We start from the raw sequence: 11,096 nt of genomic DNA, 5'->3' as shown, positions 1-11,096 counted from the left end.
CCCACTTAGGTGTCTCACTCCCACTCTGGCAAAACATGCTTCTCCAAGTCCAACCCAATATCGGCTGTGCAAGACCACGATGGTTTCTGCGATGCAAGACCGTTTCCTCCTGTTTGATAGGAACAATATCTGCAAACAATATCAGCAAACACTCAGCGTGCTTTGTGTGAAAGGTGCTTTGCATTTTTTACCTTATTTAATTCTAACAACAAGCCTCGGAGGCTGGCGTTTTATCATCCTCATTTAATAGACGAGGCCATCCAGACTCAAGAGAATTAAGGAACTTGTGAAAAACCACTAAGCAGTAAGGGACATCTTTGGTGCGGGTGAGTCCGACTGGAGTTTTCATTTATAGCACAGATTAGTTTAAGGATGTGAATGATAACCCTGGTTGTCATTGGTAGAATTCACCAAATATTTCTGGTTCTCTCCTTCCAAGAAACTTTAGGATTGCGTTTCCTGGGTCCCTCGTGGTGCAGTCGGGCCACACAGCTAGTTTAGCCCATGAGCTGGGAGTGCAAGGGATTAGTTGGCATTTGATTTTTCCGAATTTCTCCCTCTCGGATAAAAGTTGGCCATATTCAAGGTGGTGGCTACTCACTGAGCTTGGGTCCCTGAGTGACTGTGATAAAGCAAGGTCCCCATTGACTTGAGATGGTGGTAAACAGAAAGCAAATACTTTCCGTTTTAATCCGTTGGGATTTTAGGAGTTGTTGCCACGGCATATATTGGCGTATCCTGCCCAGCACAGACTTGCGCTTCCAGACAAGTAGATGTGTGCTTCTTTCTCATCCTTCTCCCTCAGCACTGGCATCGTGACTGAAAGAGCCACTCAGGCTTTGCTCGGAGATTTTATTAGGATGATAAGGAGGTTATTTGAAAAGGACTCCACCCACATCATGAAATAGACTTTATGCATTTATTGAACAGTTAAGGCGCCTATTGATTACACTGGGAAACCCTGTGGTTGTTATGAAAATGTCTGTTCAATGGGATCCGGGCAGAGGTGAGACAACTCTTTCTATATGAGCTTTCAAATTACAAAATCACCCTTGGGATTCAGGTTATTTCCTGGGACTCTTTCCTAATAAGACTGTTGTTCAATGTCAATGGCTAAGAATGTTCTAAGATTCGATGCCCCTACCTGGCTATAGTCAGCATCCTATGGAGAGCTTTCATCGGGCCAGATTCCTGGACCCCGCTCCTAGGTATGCTGAGTCGGAATGTTTGGGAGGAGTCCAGGGAAAGCTTATTTTAAAAGAATGAAAGCCAAACCTCAACTCCAAACACCTTCCGCGGATATTGCTGACCAATGTCCACCAAGTCTGGCTGTTTTAAAACATCCTTCCCCCTGAACCCTCCCCTCAGACACACATTTCGAGGCCCTGGGGTGAGTTCTGCTTGGCTAAGACAGGGTTTTGACTCAAAGTTCTCAGTACAGGGATTTTCCCGGAGACCCAGGAAGACCAGGCCCAGGGAGCTGGGCAGGAAATCAAGAGCCTGCCAACCTCCCTGTCTCCTGCATCGGAGCAGAGGCCACCGAGTACAGACAGCTGGGGTTCCTTTCAGACCCTTTCATCCTCACACTGTCGGAAACAGACAAACAAAGCCTGTGCATATGAATCAGGAGTTTGATTCAGCCAACCACTCATTTATTTTTTGAGGGAGGAAACATCTTTTCATTTATTCACTTTATTTTTATTTTTAGCACTAAGAAAAACAAACCTGGGGTTAGTAAGGCCATCTGGAAGGCAGAGTCTTCCTGGCAAGTCTCCTGCCACTGTCTGAGTGACAAGCTGCTGTCCGCCTGACATGCATCTCAGACGTGTCGTGTGGGAGCCCCTAGGCAGCTCTGGGGTTCCACTCCCAGGCCACGTTAGACAAGATACACGTCTCCTCCCGCCTCCTTTTTTTCAGGTCAGACATCTTTGCCATCACCTGAGAGCTTGATTCCTAGCTAGCGGCTCCTGGTGTTAGGATTTAACACCCTGGCCTTCCAAGAGCCCTACGCATGGAGCTGGCTCACCTCTGTGCTTGAAAATATTCTCTTTTTCTCTTAAAAGATTCTCAGCCTTGGTTATTTATACATCAATATACAGAATTAAATGACGATCACTGGCTGCTGTAGTTTGGAGTTATGAATACTTACGTTTTTCCTTTTCTTTAGGAATTCTCAACCTAATGAAAAGTAATCTTCTTACTAAACACCTGCCACCAAGCTGTGTGTGTTTGGGAGCTTATAACAGCCATAGTGTGGAGGGAGGAGGGGGATTATTTTCTCATGATCACCTGTAGTTGGTGAACCAAATTAGCTCAGGTTAGCTGTATGTATGTCACATTTCCTTTGTACATATTCTGTTTCACGTTGTTCTGGGTATGAGATTTATTTCTTTTTCTTAATTTTCACAAAACTGAAGAAAAGAAGTAATCATAAAAACACTCACAGAACACATTGGTGTGTATGGAATTTTTTTTTTCAGTTTTTTTATTAAGGTATTATATGTGTACATATCTTACCATTGCCCTCCCCACACCCCCCTCCCATATATGCCCCACCCCCCAGAGTTTTGCATCCATTGGTTATGCTTATATGCATGCATACAAGTCCTTTGATTGATCTCTTATCTCCCCCACCTCTCCCTAACCTTCCCCTTGTAATTTGACAGTCTGTTTGATGCTTTACTATCTCTGTATCTATCTTTTTGTTCAAGATTATAATGTTCTTTATTATCCATAAATGAGTGAGATCATGTGGTATTTTTCTTTCATTGACTGACTTATTTCACTTAACATAATGTTCTCCAATTCCTCCCAGGTTGCTGCAAATGATGAGAATTCCTTCTTTTTTATGGCAGCATAGTATTCCATTGTGTAGATGTACCACAGTTTTCTGATCCAGTCATCTGCTGACGGGCACCTAGGCTGTTTCCAAATCTTAGCTATGGTGAATTGTGCTGCTATGAACATAGGGGTGCATATATCCTTTCTAATTGGTGTTTCTAGTTTCTTCGGATATATTCCCAGGAGTGGGATTACTGGGTCAAATGGGAGTTCCATTTTCAGTTTTTTGAGGAAACTCCATACTGTTCTCCACAGTGGCTGCACCAGTCTGCAATCCCACCAGCAGTGCACGAGGGTTCCTTTTTCTCCGCATCCTCGCCAACACTTGTCGTTTGTTGATTTGTTGATGATAGCCATTCTGACAGGTGTGAGATGGTACCGCATTGTTGTTTTGATTTGCATCTCTCGGATAATTAGTGACGTTGAGCATGTTTTCATGTGTCTCTTGGCCTTCCTTCTGTCTTCTTTTGAAAAGATTCTATTTAGGTCTGTTGCCCATTTTTTTATTGGATCATTTATCTTCCTTTTATTAAGTTGTATAAGCTGCCTGTAGATGTTGGAGATTAAACCTTTATCAGTGATGCCATTTGCAAATATGTTCTCCCATGCAGTGGGCCTTCTTGTTGTTTTGTTGATGGTTTCTTTTGCTGTGAAAAAGCTTTTTATTTTGATGTAGTCCCATTTGTTAATTTTCTCTTTAGCTTCCATTGCCCTAGGGGCAGTGTCAGTGAAGAATTTCTTTTGGCATATGTCTGACATTTTGCTGCCTGTGGATTGCTCTAGTATTTTTATGGTTTCCCGTTTTATGTTTAAGTCCTGTATCCATTTTGAGTTTATTTTTGTGTATGGCGTAAGTTGGTGATCAAGCTTCATTTTTTTGCATGTATCTGTCCAATTTTCCCAACACCATTTATTGAAGAGACTGTCTTTATTCCATTGTATGTTCATGCCTCCTTTGTCAAATATTAATTGAGCATAGTGGTTTGGGTCAATATCTGGATTCTCTATTCTGTTCCATTGATCTATATGTCTGTTCTTGTGCCAGTACCAGGCTGTTTTGAGAACAGTGGCTTTGTAATACAGCTTGAAATCTGGTATTGAGATCCCTCCTACTTTATTCTTCTTTCTCAGGATTGCTGTGGCTATTCGGGGTCTTTTTTTATTCCAGATGAATTTTTGGAGAGTTCTTTCAAGGTCTGTGAAATATGCCGTTGGTATTTTAATGGGGAGTGCATTGAATCTATAGATTGCTTTGGGTAGTATGGACATTTTAATGATGTTGATTCTACCAATCCATGAACATGGTATGTTCTTCCATCTGTTTACGTCTTCCTCTATCTCTTTTTTCAGTGTCCTGTAGTTTTCCGTGTATAGGTCTTTTATCTCCTTAGTTAAGTTTATTCCTAGGTATCTTAATTTTTTTGGCGCGATGGTAAATGGGATTGCCTTTTTAGTCTCTCTGTCTGTAAGTTCACTATTGGTGTATAGAAAGGCCATAGATTTCTTGGCGTTAATTTTGTATCCTGCTACATTGCCGAATTCATTTATTAAGTCTATTAGTTTTTTGACGGAGTCTTTCGGATTTTTTATGTACAATATCATGTCGTCTGCAAATAAAGACAGCTTTACTTGTTCTTTTCCAATTTGGATGCCTTTTATTTCTTCTTCTTGTCTAATTGCAATGGCTAATACTTCCAGTACTATGTCAAACAGGAGTGGTGAGAGTGGGCATCCCTGTCTTGTTCCTGTTCTTAGGGGAAATGTTTTTAGTTTTTGTCCATTGAGTATGATGTTTGCTGTGGGTTTATCATATATAGCTTTTATTATGTTGAGGTATGAGCCATCTATTCCCACCTTGTTGAGAGTTTTTATCAAGAAAGGGTGTTGGATTTTGTCAAATGCTTTTTCTGCATCAATTGATATGACTATGTGATTTTTATCTTTCAATTTGTTTATGTGATGTATCACGTTTATTGATTTGCGGATATTGTACCATCCTTGCATTCCTGGGATAAATCCTACTTGGTCATGGTGTATGATCTTTCTGTTGTACTGCTGGAGCCGATTTGCTAGAATTTTGTTGAGAATTTTGGCATCTATGTTCATGAGGGATATTGGTCTGTAATTCTCTTTCATTGTGTTGTCTTTATCTGGTTTTGGTATTAGGGTGATGCTGGCTTCATAGAAGGAGCTTGGAAGTGTTCCTTCCACTTGAATTTTTTGGAATAGTCTGAGGAGGATAGGTTTTAGTTCTTCCTTGAATGTTTGGTAAAACTCTCCTGTGAAGCCATCAGGCCCCGGGCTTTTGTTTGCCAGAAGCTTTTTGATGACTGCTTCAATTTCGTCCATAGTTATTGGCCTATTGAGCTGTTTAGATTCTTCTTGATTGATTTTTGGAAGGTTATATTTTTCTAGGAATATGTCCATTTCCTCCAGATTGTCCAGTTTGTTGGAATAGAGTTGTTCGTAGTATTTTGTAACAATCCTTTGTATCTCAGAGGGGTCTGTTGTTATTTCACCTCTTTCATTTCTGATTTTGTTTATTTGGGTCCTCTCTCTTTGCTTCTTGGTGAGCCTGGCTAGAGGTCCATCAATCTTGTTTATCCTTTCAAAGAACCAGCTCTTGGTTTTGTTGATCTTATGTATTGTTTCTTTGGTCTCTATGTCATTTATCTCTGCTCTGATCTTTGTTATTTCCTTCCTTCTGGTTACACTGGGCTTTTCTTGCTGCTCTTTTTCTAGCTCTTTGAGTTGTAGGGTTAAGTAATTTATTACCATTGTTTCTTGTTTTTTGCAATAGGCCTGTAGAGCTATGAACTTCCCTCTCAAGACTGCTTTCGCTGTGTCCCATAGATTTTGGATTGTTGTGTTTTCATTGTCATTTGTTGCCATGATGTTTTTTATTTCTTCCTTGATCTCTCTGGTGACCCAGTCCTTGTTTAATAGCATGCTGTTTAGTCTCCATGTGTTTGATTTCTTTGGATTGTATTTATTGTAGTTGATTTCCAGTTTTATGCCACTGTGATCTGAGAAGATGCTTGATATAATTTCTATCTTCTTGAATTTGAAGAGACTTTGCCTGTGACCCAGCATATGGTCTATCTTTGAAAATGACCCATGTGCACTTGAGAAGAATGTATATTCTGTGGCTTTGGGGTGAAATGTTCTGAAGATGTCAATTAATTCCATCTGGTCTAGTGAGTCATTTAGGATTGCTGTTTCTTTGCTGATTTTTTGTTTAAAGAATTTGTCCAGTGGTGATAGTGGGGTATTAAAGTCTCCTACTATGATTGTGTTGCTATTAATCTCTCCCTTGATATCCTCCAGGAGTTTTTTTATGTATTTGGGTGCTCCTATATTGGGAGCGTATATGTTTACCAGAATTATTTCTTCTTGTTGGATTTCTCCCTTTAGTATTATGAAGTGGCCTTCCTTATCTCTTGTTATGGCATTTACTTTGAGGTCTATTTTGTCAGATATAAGTATTGCTACCCCAGCTTTTTTTTCATTTCCATTTGCCTGAAAGATATTTTTCCATCCCTTCACTTTCAATCTGTGTGAGTCTCTTGTTCTGAGGTGGGTCTCTTGTAGACAGCATATATATGGGTCGTGTTTTTTTATCCATTCAGCTACTCGATGTCTTTTGATTGGAGCATTTAGTCCGTTTACATTTAAAGTTATTACTGAAAGGTATTTGTTTGCAGTCATATCTATTTTTGTGTCTGTATTCCTTCTTACCTGTTTATTTCTTCTTTTTACAGTATTCCCTTTAGCAATTCTTGCATTGCTGGTTTGGTGGTGATAAACTCCCTGAGGCTTTTTTTGTCTGCAAAGCTCCTGATTTCCCCTTCAATTTTGATTGATAGTCTTGCTGGATATAGTATTCTTGGATTCAGTCCTTTGCTTTGCAACACTTTGTATACCTCCTTCCATTCACTTCTAGCTTGTTGTGTTTCTGATGAGTAATCATTTGACAATCTGATGGGTGTTCCTTTGTAGGTAACTCTCTGTCTCTCTCTTGCCGCCTTTAGGATTCTCTCTTTATCATTTATATTTGCCATTGAAATTATGACATGTCTTGGCGTGGGTCTTTTGGGGTTGATCCTGCTTGGGACTCTCTTTACTTGCGTAACTTTTATCTTTCCCATATCCGGGAAGTTTTCTGTCATTATTTCTTCAAATAGATTTTCTAATCCCTGCTGCTCTTCTTGTCCTTCTGGCAGCCCTATTATACGCATGTTACTTCGTTTCATGTTGTCCCGAAGCTCCCTTAGGCTTTCCTCCTGCTTTTTAATTTTTTTCTCCAATTGCTGTTCAGCTTGAGCTTGTTTCTGTACCTGATCTTCTAACTCACTAATTCGGTCCTCTGCTTCTTGTAGTCTACTGTTGAAACTTTCCATGGTGTTTTTGATTGTAGCTATATCACTTTTCATTTCTTCCTGATTCTTGCATAAGTTGTTGATTTTCTCATCCATCCGATGTATAAATTCCATGACCATTACTCTGAACTCCTTTTCGGTCATGTTGCAAGCTTCATTTTCACTAATTTCCTTTCTTGGCGACTCCACATTTTCTTTCCTCTGTGAGTTATTTCGTTTCCCCATTCTGGCTATTACCAGAAAGCTCAAGCTTCTGTTTGCGTGGACCTGGGCCGTGTGCTGTGGGGACTTCGCTCCACCCTAGTTTCACTGAAGTGCTCTGACACTAGGACGTGTGGCTGTCTTTGGTTGGTGGGAACCAGACTTGCCCAGGATCAGTGTCCCCAGTGTTCTGTGTGGTCTCGTGTGCACATTTAGAATCAGGGGCCCTGTCTGCACCACACTGTTGGTATGTGCCGAGAATGAGATCCTTAGCATGTGCCAGGAGTCAGAGTTTCCCTGTGTCTGCACCAAGACTCGAGTGTCAAAGTCTCTGTTGCCTTGTGCGGTTTCTCGTTGAGAATCAGGGTCCCTGTGTGTGCACGCACCAACAATTGGGGTCGCTGGCTCTTAGTGTGAATGCGCTGTGAGTCAGGGATCCCAGGCAGCTGTGTCCGGCGTGCCAAATTCCCTGAAGTGGAGCTGCGTCCTGTGTGTGCTCTCTCTACTGAGCCAAACTGGCTAGAGCGCACATTCTTAAAAACCTGAAGGTGAGCCGGCTCAGTGCACTCTCCCAAAGTCCCAGAAGGGGGGCGGAGTCCGTCCTGCGCGCCAAATTCCCCAAAGGGAAGCCCCTCTGTGCACGCTCTTAAGAATCTCCCAAGGGGGAGCTGTGACCCGCGAGCCAAATTCCCCCAAATTCCCCGAAGGGGAGCCCTCTGTGCGCACTGACAGATTTCCCCGACGGGGAGCTGCTTCTGTCCCGTGCGCGAGCGCGCGCCAAGTTCCCTAAGAGGGAGCGCGTCCCTGCGCAAAGCTCGGCAGCTTGGGCCAGGGGCGGGTCTATCAGTTACTATGGCGCTGTCTGTGCGCGCGCCTGTGAGCAGCTTGGGCGAAGGGCGCGTCTATCAGTTACTATGGCGCTTTCGCGTCTATCAGTTACTATGGCGCTTTCCGCGCGCCTGTGGGCTCTCAGCAGCTTGGGGGAGGGGCAGGTCTATCAGTTACTATGGCGCTATCAGCGCGCCTGCGAGGAGGGGGATAGGCTCTTTGACTCACGGAAATCTGCCGGGAAGTCTGGATTCTTGTTGTTTGTCTGAAGCTGTGATAGCAGTTCTCTGTCCCCGGTGGCTGCAGGGTCCTGGTTTGTGTCAGAAGCCAGGATCCGAGTCTCAGGCAGCTCTGTTTCTCAAGATGGCGTGGTCTCTGCGTCCGCACCAGCCGCCGAGAAGTGTCCGCTTTGTGCGCGGGGCTCCGCTGTCTAGGGCTGCCCTGTTCGGGAGCCCCTTGGAAGACCTGCAGAATCTAACTGACCCTATCTCATACACACACACACACACACCACACATCTACACTCTCCTCTATGGGTTCCTCACTCACACTCTCTCTCTCCCTACCTTCCTGCCGGTCGCCATCTTTTTTCCCTTATGTCTGTATGGAAAATTTTAAGAAAGATTTGGAGAAAATTAAAAAATTGATCTAACAGAAAGGCAAACAACTAGAAATTGAATGTCAGTTCTCTTATTTCTACAAGTGCCCATGTGTTCCACAGCTCAAGTTTTAGCCTCCTCTGCTCCCCTTCCCCCTTCCTGTCCTCCTTCTTTCCCCTTCTCCCCCTCCTCAAGTTCATGTTCTTGTGCATACAGAACAATTTACCTATTACCTAATAACCACGCATATTTCTAAAAAGATACAATTCTTTCCTTGACAGCTGAGATCAGCTGTTAAAATACATGCAGCCCAGACAGGCCAGTGTGGCTCAGTGGTTGAGCGTCCTTACTCATGAACCAGGAGGTCATGGTTTGATTTCTAGTCAGGGCGCATGCCCCGGATGTGGGTTCTATCCCTAGGGTGGGGCATGCAAGAGGTGTTAGGCAGCCAATTAAAATGTTCCTATCTCCCTCTCCCTTCTTCTCTGAAATCAATTAAAACTATATTTAAAAATACATGCATATGTAGAGCCCTCTATAGAACTACAAAACACAAAATTATGAAGAAACCAGAAGCTATGCTTTGTCAGAATGAATCTCAGGAAGAGATGCTGATCACTGTTCAGGTTGGATGGAATTATGTACCTAAAATGCAAAAGTAAGAACTAAGTGATAATAAAAGAAATAAATGAAAACATACCATCACAAAGAAATGAACTTCAATCTCTTAATAAGTGGTACTGTATTAGCAATTTTGAGGGAACAATATAAACCCTAAGATGTATACATTTCCTGTTTAACACTTGGCTATTCTATAAAAGTGTTTTCTCACTCTAATTTTACACACAAACCCAGATTTGAAAGATGAGCACAGTGACTTTCTTTGGTACAATGTTTTTTTGGGGGGTGGGTGGGAGCGTTAGAGCTTTCCTCTTAGCGAGTATTGCTGGGCTTTGCTGTAAAGTGACTTGCAATGAGGGGGAGAAAGAACCTTGGACCTCAAGTGATTTGACTCAGGGAGAGAATTAGTCAGAAAGGTAGTGGACTCCCTGATGGTGGCTGGTGTGAATATCCTGGGAGGTTCAATGTGGTGGCTGGGGCTCGGCCACAGAAGTACCAGAAGAATGACGGTACTCAGCCTCAGGCAGATGGCAGTGTGGATCTATTTGGAAAAGGAGAAAACTGGCATCCTGGATTGTAAAGTGGGGGTTGGCTTTTCCTGTGAGACAGGAGTCTTGGAAGCGTTAGATGAGGTGTGAGGGTTAGGGAAAGTTGGAGACTCAAAAGCAGAGATTGAGAGACAGATGTTCAGCAGAGTGGTTGCTAAGTAAAGGCTGTGATTCAGAAGCTACAGGTGCCCTGAGCCCAGCCCCTGTACACACCGCACGTGGCTCAGCACCTGCAAAGGGTACAGTGGTGGGCCCAGGGGCCCAGTGCATCCTGCTCAGGAACTGGGCACACTGAACTGACTTGGGAATGCGATGGAGTAGGACTTACAGGTGAAGTGCGCAGGGATTTCAGGTGAGCTGAGCTGGGAAAGGCAAGGTGACCATGCCCTGAGCTTCATCAAAAGACAATTATTGGTTCATTCTCATCTTCATCCCCCCCACCCCTGCCCAAACACAGAGTTCTGTGCCTCTCCAGCTTTCTCTTAGCAAGAAGATTGCATTTCGTACACACACTCATGTTTTAGCTTCAGAAGCTCACCTCACCTATATCTATATTCTATGAACCTGTTTTGTAATTTGTTTAACTGCTTCTTAATTTGCAGACTCTTTTTCAAATTCCTATGATTTGACTCATGCTATTCCACAAGCATTTTTTAAAAATATATTTTTTATTGATCTCAGAGAGGAAGGGAGAGGGAGAGAGAGATAGAAACATCAATGATGAGAGAGAATCATTGATTGGCTGCCTCCTGCATGCCTCCCACTGATGATCGAGCCTGAAACCAGGGCATGCCCTGACCAGGAATTGAACTGTGACTTCCTGATTTATAGGTCGAGGCTCAACCACTGAGCCACCCCCACCCCCAGCGGGCATGTGTTTACTCTTTTCATAAACAGAATGCTGGCATTGTGAAGATTCCATCTCCACTATCAATTAGACTTGAGTTCGTATCTTGTCTCCTTCTTTTCATAGATAGGTAGCTTGGATCCAAACAAATAGACACTCTGAGTTTTAACTCTAGCATCTTAAGTAAATTTATGAACTAAACAAGGTTACAATAGTGTTTCATACAGTGCCC

The sequence above is a fragment of the Cnephaeus nilssonii genome (assembly GCF_951640355.1).
Source record: "Cnephaeus nilssonii genome assembly, chromosome: 15".
NCBI classification, from domain to species: domain Eukaryota; kingdom Metazoa; phylum Chordata; class Mammalia; order Chiroptera; family Vespertilionidae; genus Cnephaeus; species Cnephaeus nilssonii.
This window is presented reverse-complemented; position numbering follows the sequence as displayed.